General features: G+C 39.3%; 1 long non-coding RNA gene across 1 annotated transcript in view; it reads right to left on the bottom strand.

Annotated features, from left to right (window-relative positions):
- LOC134536648 (uncharacterized) overlaps positions 1-10,517 on the bottom strand; it is a 166,270-nt gene extending 155,753 nt beyond the window's left edge. Inside the window, exons 1-2 of the long non-coding RNA XR_010075831.1 lie at positions 10,313-10,517; positions 9,447-10,221 (exon numbers count right to left, since the gene is read on the bottom strand). This is a non-coding gene — a long non-coding RNA (uncharacterized LOC134536648). The remainder of the gene's footprint in view (positions 1-9,446; positions 10,222-10,312) is intronic.
- Between the last annotated feature and the right edge of the window lie 5,379 nt (positions 10,518-15,896).

Here is a 15,896-nt window from a genome sequence, read left to right as displayed (position 1 = left end):
ATAAAATGTTGATAATGAAATGAATCGTGAAGGATGATGGGGAAAGTGAATAAGTCAATCTACCGGGATCGTCGCTTCCTGATATCGTGACGGCCCTGTCATGAGTATACGGTTCTGGGGGCGGTTGCACCACTCGTGTTTTTCCTTAAACAGTCCTTAAGAGGCCACTCCAGTGTTTCAGGGGCACTACGCAACCCGTGTTAACCTCATAAGATTCAATGCTATTTTCATTTTGCTTGTAACTAATTAACTAATGTAGATTTCCAAATGATGCTTGGTTGATATGTGAGACAACGATGCTCTTATCAAAACCCCTTTCTTCAAAAACGTGCATAAATTATGGTTCAAACCTAGACAATACACTTATACATATTAGTAAAGATTAGTATAAAACCATAATTTATGCACGTTTTTGAAGAAAGGGGCTTTGATAAGAGCATCATTTGAAAATCTACATTAGTTAATTAGTTATAAGCAAAATGAAAATAGCATTGAATCTTATGAGGTTAATGCGGGTTGCGTAGTGCCCCTGAAATACTGGAGTGGCCTCTTAAGGTAGGGTGACGAGTCCCTAGTTACAAAACATTTTAAATAAAGAGGTTAAGGGTGAACGTTTCCACAAGAACAGGTTTATTTCAGCAGTTTCAACTAACAGTTTATTCAACACATGTCAATTCTCTACTTTCTGTGTCTTTAAAAGTACCTTCGATTACTAACACATAATTACTGAACCATAGTCATGCCTATCAGGGATATTGTCGTTAATAAATACACAGTGCTGTGGGCCATTTCCTAGAGCTTATTCTTAACCTCATTTGTCTCGTGATTCGTTATCAACAGTTGGGGACTAATTTATCCCCAGTTACGTGAAGGTTTATTTTAAATTATTCATAATTTCGACCGCGTGATTGTTAAATTGAGTATTTTTAGTTTTTGAAATGAGAGATTCCAACTATTACAAGCTACATGGGCCTAAGGCCGTTGTGCTGCTGTCTAGTGTTAAACCATCGTTGCATCGTGTGGTTGGTCACTCACCAATCGTCGTCTCGGCGGCGGAGTAGCGAGGCTTCCCACTGACTCTGTGACTCTCCCTTCTCGAATAAAATCTCCCTGTATTAGAAGCCCGTCTTGACGCTGTTTGCGTCTGTTGTTAATAACAAACAGTTCCGCTCCGGCGCCGCTTCAGACGTCATTACACACTCCCCCTCCTTCCTTGTTCTGTGCTTATGACCGGGTTTCGCTGCGACCAAGGTCGCGCCAGCTGAGTGCGAGTGCAACCCCCTGTTTCTTTCCGCGGCCATGTTATGCTATCGTTTGCAAACATTGTGTCCGCAACTCTCGCTTCACCTGTACTTCAATGTTTCCTGCTGTGTTTGTCATTTCCTCATTGTGTCCCGCTGGTCTTGATTGTCTGGCTAGCTATTAAAAAAACAAAAAAGCTTTCCCTTATATCCTACAGTATTTAGGCCGTTACAATATCCCCTCCACAACAGCGGTGTGTCCTCACGCTGATAGGTTTACTTTAAAATTTACATTATTATACAATTATTTTACAAAACCTTTTTTTTCCCTTTTGGGTAAGGAAATGCAGCTATTGGAGTGTTACCTCTTTACGTAAATTTACGTATGGTAACTCTCCTAGGTTCAACTGTGGTTCATTTTACACTTCCATATTCACACCCTTGATCAGTCTTAATGTTTTTTGGATTTCATTTTCTCTTAGAGTTAAACTAAAACAATTTCACTTTTATACAATTTCCGTGCAGGCGTCTGTGTGTCGGGGGGTTCTGGTTTGGTTACTTCCCCCCCAAGGGTGTCTTTACACATGATGGACCAGCCCTTCCGATTCCATTTAGAACAGCCTCCCTGCTCCCTATGACAAACATACCTGGTTACATCTTACTTTGGCTTAAATAAGTCGGAGAGAGAGAGAGTTTTCCATTTGAACTAACAATTCGCTCCTTATTCTTATCCTCCCATGCAAATTATTTCTAAGTCTGGGATTTTTAAGGATGGTTTGGGAAGAGTCTTACGTTTTTCACTCTTTTCTGTTCACTTTGTAGCTAACAGTTCTTTTAGCAGTTCATGAGTGTCTATCACTTGGGTATTTCACTGATGTACTGTGCTTTCGGTTGACTCTTGACGCACACTCGGCCGTAGTGTATCACGCCTTGTGTCTTCGTACCAGCTGTCTCATCTTCTTCTGCGGCGGACTAGTCTCTTGAGGTCAGCTCACCTTCGTGTCTGTTTACTGCTAGAGTAGGGGCTAATGCTTCCCAAGATGAGTCTCAGGTCGGTGGGTGTAGAACAGTGCTACACATAGCATCCCTGGAGGTTGCTGGGCTTTACTTCTTTCCTCTTGCCTGGAGTTTCTGCTCGACGTCTTGTGTGCACTGGGTCAGTTGTGCTGTTGTCTATCGTGGTTCTCTTCTATAACTGTAAAATCTTCTTGTACAGAAGTCTCTGAACACTCTATGCTTGTCGTTTATTTTGTTGTTGCACTTTTTTGTTTAAATGATTTGTAACTCTATATGGGGTAAGGATAACTGTATCTCCCACCCTTTGTCTTAGTTACAACTTTCCTTTTCAAATTAATTATATTATTTTACTTTATTCCCTAATTATTCTCATGGCTTCTATCTTTCTCCGACTTATTTTGTTATTTACATTTAAACTGGCCATAGTTATTTTGATTTCCCCTTCCCTCTTAATGAACATTGTTTTCGCTTAACCTATTATGGTTTTACAATTTTATTAAAGTCTAACTTAACCTAACAATTCAATTATCCTATTCTTATAACATTTTGACCATTATAGCTATTTAGTCATTCTGACCCTTGCTTTTATAATGTAACCCTGTTACATTATTTTCTAATTTTTACCATTGTTTACTTTGTAACAATCTTTACATAATGGTATAACTTCCTCACTACATAGCTTCATAACTTTACAACTTTATACCTGGTCGACCAGTTAACATTCTTTGACTTCTTACATAAAACAATACTTAATAACTTAAAATCTACGTTTATTCTTCCTTAACTGGTTTATACCTTATAATTACTCATTTACTTCTTCTTCTACTCTTAACCATATGTGATACTTGTTACCCTCCTCATCTTTAAATGTTGCCCTAACCCTCCCTTGACCTTGAATAATCGTTAGAGGATTATTCCCACAGGGTGTCTGTTCTTCTTCCTTGGAAGGTGACTCCTCCGTGACATGGTTCGTTTGGGATCGGCATCTGGCTTTAAACAATCTCCACAAAACAAATATTAACAATACCATCGCTATTAGTGTTACTGATACACATGAGGTTGTTTCTAACAAATAATCCCTCTGCGTTTTCCGCTGTAGCTTTGGGCAATACTCTAATTCCTACTAGAAAGGGATTTCTGATAATAATTAAAAACATACTCACTATTCCTAATGCCAAAGTTTGTAAGTTTCCATGCGGTTCCTTTAGGTCAACTGGTGAACTTTGTTTATACGTTTCAAATGCTACATTTAAGTGGGGAATGGTTGAAGGCCAGTTCTCCTCTAAACAATCCGTTAAGTGTGGGAAAATTGTCTTTGTGGAAGTGAAATGTGATGGGAAATGCAAATGTTTTAATTTCGACCAAGCTGCTGGAATATCATGAATTATCTCAAATTTCGTTGTAGTTTGGTAATCACAAGGGTATGTTTCATCTATTTTCAACTCTCCCTCCAGATACATTTGACAATCACATGGTACAGCCACATCTAAAGCTCCTGGGCATCCCCTTTCGCTTAAGACCTGACTTTGGTTTGGACTTTTGCTACACCTTAATTCCATCCTCCCTACAGCGTTGGTTTGAATTTAATTTCTGATCCAGGTTATTCTAAAATGCACTGGCACAGAGAATGTGTACAATTTAGCGTTACTTACCGGTTGGAACTGTGCCCGGTGATGACTCCCACTGGTGGTTGGGTGGCTGTCTCCTGCAGGATCCTGGCGGTTATCCAGCATCATCCTCCCGTTCATCATCGTGCTGGCGGCTCCCTTTTTTTCACCTGTACGCTTTAAATCATAGTTTTAACATCACCATAATTTTTTTCTTCTATCCTGTTTCCCCTAAAAATTATACTTTTATTAGGTTGAAACCCTTTATTTTAATTTTTTTATTTAGGCCTACTTATTTTTCTTCTTCTCAATTAAATTGTGCTTCAAATGTTAATCCTAACTTAAGACTTACCATCTATTTATTTTTTATTACATTATTTGTGTTACCATAAGATTCACATAAGTTTCTACTACTTCCTGTCAATGAAATTCTGTCTCCAAAAAATTACTTATGACTCATAACTTACCGAAATAAACAAACTTTTACACGAAATTTAACTCATTATTCATTCTTAGTTACTTTCTATTTGTAAACTTTACATTATTAATATAACAATAATGTTACTTTGCTTCTTAAAACCCTCTTCTTTTTTTTCAATTAAATTAGACATCTCATAATAATCAAAAATCTGCCTATACTCTTCTTATGGGCGTCCAACCCAACAACAACATTTCTCAAGTTCTCAAGTTTTCTTATACTTAATTATGTGATGCAAATTCCCTCTGTGGTGCCTATACCCTTTAGGCCTACCACCCCTTCTCACATCCTGACAACTCTTATTCCTCAGGGTCTGTCTTCATTGTCCCAAATAAAATATCTAAAAAAATAAAAACATTATTATTTTAAGAAAACCAAAAATTAATTCTGATTTTACTATGGAACCTGGAAATACAAATATCCCACAGCAGCTAACATGACTAAATCCCATGGAACCCCAGGTTTACATAACCTGTGCCCACAAAACATTTAAGCATACCAGGCTTTCCCCTGCACTGGTTTTACAGCATCACACAATATTTAGGGCCCCTGATCTGCCATCAGTCCCAAGGAGTTTTGCCAATACCCCTCTCTAAACAAGCGCCTACCGCATTCCTCTCAAATGGCTATCGGTTTCACGGCATTCTTTTGGGATCCGACCATCTAGTTAGGGCTAATAGAACACTAAACCTCCATAATTCTAAACTAAGGTAAATCAATTAAGTTTTCTCTATTTTCTTAAAATCCAAAAAAAAAAATTATTCAAACATGCAAAAGAAACTTCCGAAAAAATTTTTTTTAACCTTATCTTCAAACAACTAAAATAAAAAATATATATATTGCTCTGTTTTCTCCTTAATAACTGTAAACAATTATCATGTCATGAATTTAAATATGCTTACTGACTCTTAACATAAAATCTGTCATTCTTACTAATAGAACAGGGATTTCTTAAAATCACACTGTATCTCTCACAGTTAAACTCCACTGGCTGAATATATCAATAAATACAAAAACAATTATCTTGGAGAAACTCCTCCCCAATTATTCAACTGACTTAACATTATTCAACTTTGTTACTTAAAACACCTTACTCAAAAAAATTAATACGCTCCCTTCAATCAACATTTATTAACAGAATAAACATTCTCATAAATTAATTTATTAAAATTTAATTTGATACCTAGGCAGGTACACTAGCTCACTTCAGCAATGTTTCGCATTTCCCTTCTTCCTAACTGAATCCAATTTCTTACTTAACCCAGGAAATTTACCTCTAGAACAACAAAATTTTCACTGTAGGGGCTATCTGCTTTATGCCCACTACACAACCTCCTACACAGGGGTCTCTACATCCTCCAACAAAATTTATTGAAGTGGTACCTTATCCCATACAGGATAACCACTTCGGTACTACACTGGGGATCACCTGCCCCTTACCACTAACACCTCAGGGTTCTCCTGACCCTTTATCCCATAGCCAGCCCATCTCATATGGGTCTGCACTACAATTCTCTCGTCCCTACTCTCCCAGGGACACAACACCTCAACTTGTCCCAGCTCAGCTCCACTGGATGGACAATAACAGAAACCCTCACCTTAGGGTCCCTCAGCCTAAAGAAAACCTCTATTTCCCCTGGAGTTAATTCCCTCAACAACCAAATAAACTATCCTCACCCTTTTTTCAGGGCTTTTCCACTTTACAGTGTATCTCCTAGTGATCCAAAACTCAATATTCAATAATTAATTATCGCCAAAATAAAATAATTATGACGAAAAAATAAATATATTCTGTTAAAATTATTGTTCTAAACATTACTACTTATTAAAACACCACATCACTATAAATACCATAAATCTCTTTTACCTAAACTCTTGGTTTCTCTTTTATCCATTTTTAACGTATATCTTTCCCCTCAAAAGATTTACTTCGTACGTCTACACATCTTACGTCTCCTACGCTCACGAAAACAAAAACAAACTTCACTTGATTGCCAAAAATCCTATTTACGACACAAATTTATTTTAAATTATAAATCTTTTAACCTACGATCATTAATTATCTTTAATTAATAAACACTTGTATTTTATCAAGCACTTAAATTATAACTTAGACCGATCCTTATAGCTACGAACTTAAAATTCAATCTTAATTTACGAACTGTAAATTTAACTTTTAAACTACATATATCCCGTTGTTATTACTTCAACATGGACGTAATCTCCCTATAGACACCTAAAATAAATAACTTCTGTATTCTGCTCCGATTCTTATTCTTAACAAATGCATTCTCCTCACGTAATGATCCCCGATAAATCTCCAATAAACTAAACGACTTAAAACAACTTATCGCGTAAAACTTTATCCTCACCGTAAATAAACTCCTGTTACTTCAAAAAAAATCTCAAATGCTTCCTCCACTTAGATTAAAATCTGTAACCCTGAAGTTAACACTTGTTAACCTTCTATCAGAATCTGAATCTACACTTAATAATAAACATTAAAAATCTCCATCTCTCTCATACTAATTCTGAACTTTTTCCAAAGTAAAACCCTGGGTCAATGAAAAATTTAGACTGCTCCATTGTACCTGTTTCAATACCACTTGGTTTTAATTATCTTCTGTTTCTTTGCCTGTTCCTTCAGTTATTTTACTTTCAAAATTAAAATCTAATATTATCTTATCTCTAGCTCTTAAACTTAAATTATCTTCCTCAGATTCTGAACTTTCTAAAGTAACTACTGGTTTCACTTCCTTATTATTCTTCAAAACTCCACCTTTTGTTCCTTAAACATTTATAACCCTTGTATAAATTATACTATTTTCAAGTACTTAGTTTCTCTGGACATTTAATGGTTAACCTAACCTAGGTATTTCTTAACCTTGACGCAGTTATAGTGGTGTTCTCTCCTAGGTATCCCTTTGGCCCCGGTAGGGTTGCATGAAGAGGTTCCCTAGTGAGACGAGACCTCACTCTACGTCCAAATTATAACTGAGACTGCCTACTCGGGTGGATGGGTCTGGTTAGGGGGTGTCGGAGGGAAGGGCCTGATTATTTCAGGTGGATATCCCCATCGGGGGATTCCCTTCAGATGGTCTTCGGTGGCTCTTGATACCTCTTTCTGGGGTTGCAGCCTAGTTGTGGGACTATTGCCCTGGCCAGTTGGAGTGGGGTTACCACATACTGGGGTGCGGAGGTACTGGCTGGAAGGGGGCTGCAATGCTCTGGCGGCGGGCTGCTGCTGCTCGGTCTCGAGCCTTCTCGTACACCCAGGGTGCCTTGTCAGGGGAGTCGCCCTCCACGGGAATGTACCGGGGGTAGCACGGGGATATTGAGCTATTTCGTGGAGTTATCCGGGATCTCTTGGCCGGCGGCGCGCACACGTGTTTAGGAAGGAAGGGGCTGACGGCTTAGTGATTATAGACGTGCGCGGCACGTCGCACGTATCTGTGTCGACCGTAAATATGGAAATAAAGGGAATATGTACATGAAAAGAATCGTGATGGATGATGGGGAAAGGGAATGGAAGTGAATCTACCGGGATCGTCTGTGTACCTGAAATCGTGACGGCCCTTTCATGAGTATCAGGTTCTGGGGGCGGTTCCACCACTCCTGTTTTTCCTTAAACAGTCCTTAAGGTAGGGTGACGAGTCCCTATTTGCAAAGCATTTTAAATTTAGTGGTTAAGGGTAAATGTTTCCACAAGAACAGGTTTTTTTACACAGTTTTAACTAACATTTTATTCTTTTCCTTTTTGGGTCTTTACCAGTACATTTGATAACCGTCTATTACTAATACATAATTACTGAACCATAGTCGTTCCTATCAGGGATACTGTCGTTAATAAATAAACCGTTCTGTGGGACATTTCCTATTCCTATCGGGGATACTGTCGTTAATAAATAAACCGTGCTGTCGGACATTTTCTAGAGCTTATTCTTAACCTCATTTGTCTCGTGATTCGTTACCAACAGTTGCAGACTAATATATCAAGTTACGTGACAATTTACTTTAAATTAATTAATCATGTCGACCGCGTGGTTTTTAAAGTGAGTATTTTTAGTTTTTGAAATGAGAGAGCGAGATACCAACTATTATAAGCTACATGGGCCTAAGGCCATTGTGCTGCTGTCTAGTGTTAAACCATCGTCGCATCGTGGCTGGTCACTCACCAATCGTCTCAGCGGCGGACTAGCGTGGCTTCCCACTGACTCTGTGACTCCGCCTTCTCGAATAAAATCTTCCGGTATAAGAAGCCCGTTAGGACCCTGTTTGTGTTTTTTGGTTATAACATAAAAAAGTTCCACTTCCACGCCGCTTCTGACGTCATTACACACTCCCCCTCCTTCCCTGTTCTTGCTTATGACCAAGTTTCGCTGCGCTGTGACCAAGGTCGCGCCAGATGAGCGCGCGGCATCCCCCTGTTTGTTTCCGCGGCCGTGTTATGCTATCGTTTACATTGTGTCCGCAAATCTCGCTTCACCTGTCCTTTAATGTTTCCTGCTGTGTTTGTCATTTCCTCATCGTGTCCCGCTGGTCCTGATCGTCTGGCTAGTTATTTAAAAAAACAATACAAACTTTCCCTGATATCCTACAGTATTTTAGGCCGTTGCAATATGAGTCTTCATTTCTTTAAAAGCTTCTTGAGAAAAATTGACCTCCAAAACTCGTATGAAATCACGCAGTGCCTACACTGCTTCAGGTAAATGCAAGCTTGACTTTGAATACTGTTGTAATTTTTGATTATGACTTTCCAGTCTGTTATTTGTATTTTTGCGTAAAGTCAACTCCTTCCTTCTGAAAGCAAACACCCAAGCTCTTTACATTTATCCCAGTTTATAATATAGTATTGCATAAATTCAGAAAGGGCTACATTTAACAAAACCTGAACATTAGTATTTAAAGAATCTTCTTTTGAAGAATAAAGAAGCTGTTTCAAGCATGCCACCACCTGTGCCTTCTTCTCTCTCGTACAATCTAACGATGCAACTTTTTCTTTGAAAGCTTTTAAGACATGAAGAAACATAAAATAATTTTGCAGTGGGGGAGCATTTTTGATACTATATTCATTTCTACCCTGTCTTTGTCCATTATTATTACTTTGTAATTTAACATTGCACCACACCTTACCTCCTACTCATAAATTTTTAGGTTATGAACAGAGGCAGGCGGATGCTGAAAGCTCGTGGACCAAGGCTCATGAAGTGTTTCGATGTGCGGAGGGGTTAGTTAGAGTATCAACAGGGCTGACTGGTCATGCACACTCACAATAAACTATAAGAGTATTATTCAATGATTAATAAAAAAAAGGACAATTTCAGATAAATAATTTATTTTTTATGTAAATTATTTTTTTTTTTAAAAAAACACCCTGACCTTCTTATAATATCACTTGTATTTTAAATTATTTCTAACATGATATTGATTTTATTATGTTTAAGTTTTATCTTATTTGGGGCCCCAAGAGAGAAGAAAAAAAAATTTCTTTACAATATCACATGATGAATTTCTTACAAAACTTTTTTTTTTTTTTTTTGATTATCAAAATATATTTAGTCCATGTTACATTATTTCGTTGCTTGTAAATTATATATTAAATAAGACGTTACATTGGTTCAAAAAAAATTTCTTTAAGATAGAAGAGAAGACAAAGTTTGACGAGAAGTCCGATGAGGTTAAGTCCACGAAATTTTCACATTATGTAGAGTTGATAAAAAAGGTTAGTAGTTTATGCCAAAAATAATGAAATAGTCGTCGGCTTTCCTGAATTAGGTGCGGTCACTTCATTTTGCTTCCGGGCTGCCGGGGACAGGCCCCCAACACCACAGCACAAGTTGTTTCAAGTTTACCGCATGGCCGGTATCGTGGATTACCGCTAATTAACATAAAAATAACAAAGAATAGTAACACGCCCGGTGTTACAAACATTTCCCTACGTTCTTGAGAAATAAGACAACAAAACTTACCACTTAGTGCGGTTGTAGATGCTTAATGCATCTTAAAAGCTTAAAATCACAATATCAAAAATTTTGGCGTTACTGCAACATGGCGTCAAGGTGCTGGAAAAGACCGTTTGTGGCCTGTAAGTGCAAGACGAAGAAGGACATTGAACATGGCACTCGTAGAGAGTACTTTTTTTTTAAAACAACCAAAGATCGATTGTTCTTGGAGTATTAATTCTATTACAACAAAAGATTGACTTATAATTCCTTAAATATACCTTCACATATTTACTATAATAATTAACTTGTAAACACATTATTCATAATAGATTCAAAAAAATACATTGACACTATAAAAAAAATTTGATGTGTTAAAACATTTAAATTACACATAATTATAATTATTACAACTTCGTTCAGAATTAACTTTTAAATATTTAAATAACATATTACCATTAACAAATACCAATATAGAAAACTAAAAACGTGTGGAAACCAGTTCGCCCAAAAAAACGAAAAAAAATAATTATAAATAAATAAGTTGAGCAAGTGCCACCAACATTACAACGGTACAACATGTTAGGATTTCGGTACAAAACTTTAACATAAGCTTTACTAAGAACTTCTTCTGTTTCATTTCTGACAATAACATAACTAAAACTAATAGGTTTTTCATGCCCTTTTCCATCTTCACACAAAACACAATATAAAGTAGAACCTTCAGTATTAACCTTGTAAGTACCAACTATCATCAAAACATCACTGTATTTAGTAGCTAAATTTTTCATAAAACTAGTTTGCATTACAAGAAAAAGTTGTTCATTATTTTCATCAGTTTCTATTGTCGCGGTACGCTTCCCTTCGACTGCTGACTCGGAACGCCCTATGCCGGCAATCTGTTTGCTGCCTATGGATGGGGCAGATAGTTTGATTAGCGGTGTCTCTCTGCTTAATGCCAGCTCCTGGGTGGAGTGGGGGGAAATGGCGTGATGATTTCTGGGGTCTGTTCCCAGCGAGGGATTCCTTGGAAGTGGGGATCACTCTTCCTCTGGACCATCGACTGGCCGACCGAAACCGGCTGGAGCTCCCTGACTGCAGGTGTCGGGGGCGGTGTGGGCCTGACAGGCCGGGGGAAAGAACACGGCGGCTGGGTCAGAGCCGCGAGCAGCTGCCGTTCTCCTCTCCACGGCCGCCTTGTCTCGGGCTTTAGTGTATACCCAGGGGGCTGGATCTGGCGAATCCCCTTCCACAGGGATGGGTCTTGGCCAGGCTGGGGGTGGCGTAGTTTTACCTTGTTGGGGCTGGAAGGGCTTCTTCGCCCCTCCCCGGCGTGAGAAGGGCATCAGCTGCAGATGTTTCTCACCGGTCTGGTGGTGCGGTGGCTGGGTCTCCATAGGTTGTGCTGGCTGCGTTCGGTGCCTTGAGGGTGGGGGGGGGTTTCCCGTGGAATTCCGCGTCCCCCGAAAGGATAAGACACTTAATGGTTTTAACTGGTGGCTTTTATTCGGCACTATGGGGTAGCGGCAGTCTTTCCCGTACACACTACTCTCACTCGCGGTCGCGTACACTGCCACACGCATCTCTCCACGAACAGGGCTCCGGCACTCGGGCCTCGATGCACGCGACAGGCGGTCCTCTCGTCGTCGGCACGCATATGCTGCTCACGGAGCTGGAGATAGGTCAGTGCGGTGAGCAAGGCTCGGCTACTGGAGGCGCGGTGAGACTGGCTCGGCTGCCCCTTGGTGTCTCTCGACACCAACTGGCCCAAGGGCCGGCCTTTTATACCTCTCCTGAGGGCCAGGGCGTGACGTAGGAAGGGCTGGGGGTTCCAGGAATTCCAGGAATTCCAGCTGGCCTATGTGACTTGGACGGACCTCGGCTTGGTGGGATAGGGAGAGGCGGGAGGAGGCGGCCGGGCAGGCGATGATTGGAAGAGGGGGGGGGGGGATTTACGTGCGCACTCGGTTGGTTGTCTTGGCAACCAAGGGCGCGGCAAAGGTTGCCCTGGCAACCGGCGATGGCAGCTGTCGTGGCGGCTCGCACACGTGTTTAGGAAGTGAGGGTCTGACGGCTTCGAGATTACAGATGTACGCGGCAATTCGCGTGTCACTATATGAACTGGACAGCCATTTTCTTCTTGCAGTTTTGTTAGCTCATCTACCAACAAAGCTGCCTGACTGCACCCGTCATCAATATTCTCCTTTGCCCGCTGACGTAAATAGTGAATATCCTAACTCTGTAACATTTTCCCGCTGTCTTAATTCCTTCATGCCCATGTTATATTTGATTAAAGGGGCAATTGCCTCTTGTTCCCTCTTATCAAGTAATATTTCATCAGGATAATGCATAATGACATCTGAACCAGTTTCATGATTATGGCCATTAATCATACTACGCACTTCATTTTAGCTTATTATTATAAATAATTTTCACATATACAGGACAACCTTTGGCATTATACTTATGATTTGGCCGAACCTCATTACCTCTAATCCTAGTCTTACCAAAATGTTTACACACATATTTTACCTGCACATAAGGAATATTATCATCACCACCACCAGGACTTCTTACGGAATGGTTCACCTTCAATGGATGATGTCCTTCTAACCTGTTCATAAACTTCCTTATAACTACTTATTGATACTATTTCTGATAATGAAATGGCTCCGAACTTTCCTTGGATTGGCACTATTCTTAAACCTACAATGTCATTTTTTTAGTGCACTTTTTACCACCAAAACTACATTAAAACATGCCGGCATCTTTGTTCTCTGTTTTACAGACATGAAAACATTAAACTTGTTTACATGGACAAATGATTAAATACGTGGCAGAACTGGGCGAAAAAACATTTTTGAAGCACTGTGCTGAAAAGAAGGCAGTGGTGTATGAGATGCTGAAGATACGTTGTGTAGTGGCGCAGACATTTTAGCCTGAGATGATGACTGTCCAAAAGATGGGGTGGACACAGGAATCTGAAAATTGCTTCGAAGGGACTCAACAGCTTATGGCACAACAGGATTTACTGGAGCAGAGGAATTCTGGACTACACAAGGTACACAAGAGATTGAAGTAAACTGGCTAGGCAAAACCTTTCACACACTGGGACATTCTCTGAAAAGCAGGTAGTTTCTTGACTTTTGGAACCTGAGAGGGGACAAAATGTTTCTGTGTACAAGATTCTGCCAAGGAAGGAAAGTCTTCATAATAACGTAAAGATGCTGCGACCACTTGCTGCTCACTAGAAATCATACTAGTCATTCTGGAAATAATAGCAACATTATGTTCTGTAGGAACTGAAAATTTTATGGGCAACTTACTCTTGCAAAACTTCCCATAAGATCTGCAAAGCAACATTCAACCTTGAGCCGTGATGTGAAATCATTCCTGGCTGCAAAAACAAATCACAAAGTTCAATGAAAATTACCTTTATGTTTGGCAAACATTGTCACAGCATTTAGTTTACACAAGCTGACTTGGCATTCATCCCAAAAACACGCTGGCCAGATGTTTCGCAGTGGTAGCCATTCATTTTCCTTGGTAGGATGCCCGACACCATCAGGGTAGCATATGAATTTACCCTCTTCAAGGTCTCTGCAAGATTCAAGAAATGGTTGACGATGGTCTCTGCATCCTCACTCAGCACATTGTTTGTTCCACAATGGAGGACTACTTTATTGAAGTAAGGTCCAACCTCTTAAATGATCGGTACAAGATCCTGAACCTTGTACCCTGGTTTAGGATGCAAGTAATTCCATCACAGAGATACTGGTTCAGGTACTTGACCTGAGAATCCCCAATGATCAGCGCCATCTGAAACTGCAAAAGGAAAAATTATCCTATACAATGTATGAATCTGTTCAACTAGCTATATTTTGCTAGAATGAGACTAGTAATTAGCCCGACACACCTTCGCAGGTGGCCTGTTCTCAGCTCCAGAGTTTACTGGCGAGCAACTCTTTCGCTTTGATGCATTCGGCCATTCTTCCTGCTCCATGGGTAGTTGGGGTGGTGGGGTGGTTGTAGGAGGCACCATTGTGAGAGGAGTGTTGAGCAGAGTAAATTCCCTGTTGATTTGATTGTCCTGGTATTCCAATAGGTACTGGAAGTACTCATTCTCATACTTAATTTCCGGGATTTCCTCATTCCTTGTGAAATATTTTGGTGTGAAGGCTTCTGTGTCTCTGATGGCATGGAGGTGCATTGCATTTGAAATGCACTTACATTTGTGCATATGCACATTCAACATGTAAACAGTTTCCTGGCAGTCATATTCCAGTTAATATAGTATTTTAATGATCTACAGTCAAACCTCATTAATACGAAACCGCTTAGTACGAAATTCCCGTTTATGCGAAGTACTTTCACAGTCCCGGAAAATTAAGTATGATTTCCTATGTTATTCAGTACTTTTAATACGAAATACGGTTAATATGAATTACGAAGTTGTTTTGATCCCTCAAGTAGCTGTTAACGGTTAATACGAATTTCACCGCCGAAGTCTAAAGTAAATTGTCTTCATAACCGTCATGTAAACAAACGTTTCTCCAAAGATAAATGTATGTATCCTACAGCACAAAATGGTCGAAAAACAAGATGAAAAGTTCAACTCTAGTGGCGATGTTAGTAACTAAACTAGAAAAGATGCCATGTTGTAAACGGAAAACGAAAAGGAAAGAACTCTATACCTTATTGATATTAGTCGTCGGAAGTGTACATACGTAGAAGTTTAAACAATCTATGGAAAAAAGTTCTGATATTTTCCATTGTTCACGCACGTGTATCTTAACCTCAATTTTGAGTGTTTGTTGTTTTGTAATATGACTGCGAAACGTAAACACAACGAACTTACACTGCAAGTTAAAGTTAAAATTATCGATGAAGTAGACAATGGAGAGAGAACGAAAACTGAAATTGCAAGAGAATTTAACATCCCGCAATCGTCGTTTTCGACAATATTAAAAAATCGTGAAAAGATTGAATCGGCTTTTGCGAGTTCGTGCAGATTATCAACAAGAAAACGAATGCGGGGCCCAAAACATCATGAAATGGAAGCTACATTGTTGCAGTGGTTTTAAGAAATGTGTGCAGCAAACTTGCCAATTTCTGGACCTATGATTCAGAAGAAGACAGACTACCTAGCATTGAGGTTAGGAATTTGAGACTTCAAGTTCAGCAATGGTTGGCTACAACGGTTTAAGGATCACAACAATCTTGTTGGCAGAACTATGTGTAGGGAGTCGGCAGCAGTATATATGACCAAAGTTAAATGTGGTAAACAATGCCTATAAGAAAAAGATAGTGCAAACCTGAATTGATGCTTTTTTTTAAACCAAATGTTTGAATTGAAAATGTGTCATGAATGCAAGTTTATTGAAGTTTGTATTATGATTTATTCTTTAAGTGTTGCATTGTGTTTGTTTTCTTCAGTGTTTACATATTGTCATGCATGTAGTGAAGCCAGCTTATACTACCAACGGTGTGTATAATTTTCTTTATAATTGTAAATATAGGCATTTAAAGTTCAATAAATTTTTTTTTGTCATGACATCCCAATAGTTTGGTTAATACAAACCCTCGTTATTACAAAGTGCTAAAATATGGT

Source organism: Bacillus rossius, chromosome 11 (genome assembly GCF_032445375.1).
Source record: "Bacillus rossius redtenbacheri isolate Brsri chromosome 11, Brsri_v3, whole genome shotgun sequence".
Lineage (NCBI taxonomy): Eukaryota > Metazoa > Arthropoda > Insecta > Phasmatodea > Bacillidae > Bacillus > Bacillus rossius.
This window is presented reverse-complemented; position numbering and strand designations above follow the sequence as displayed.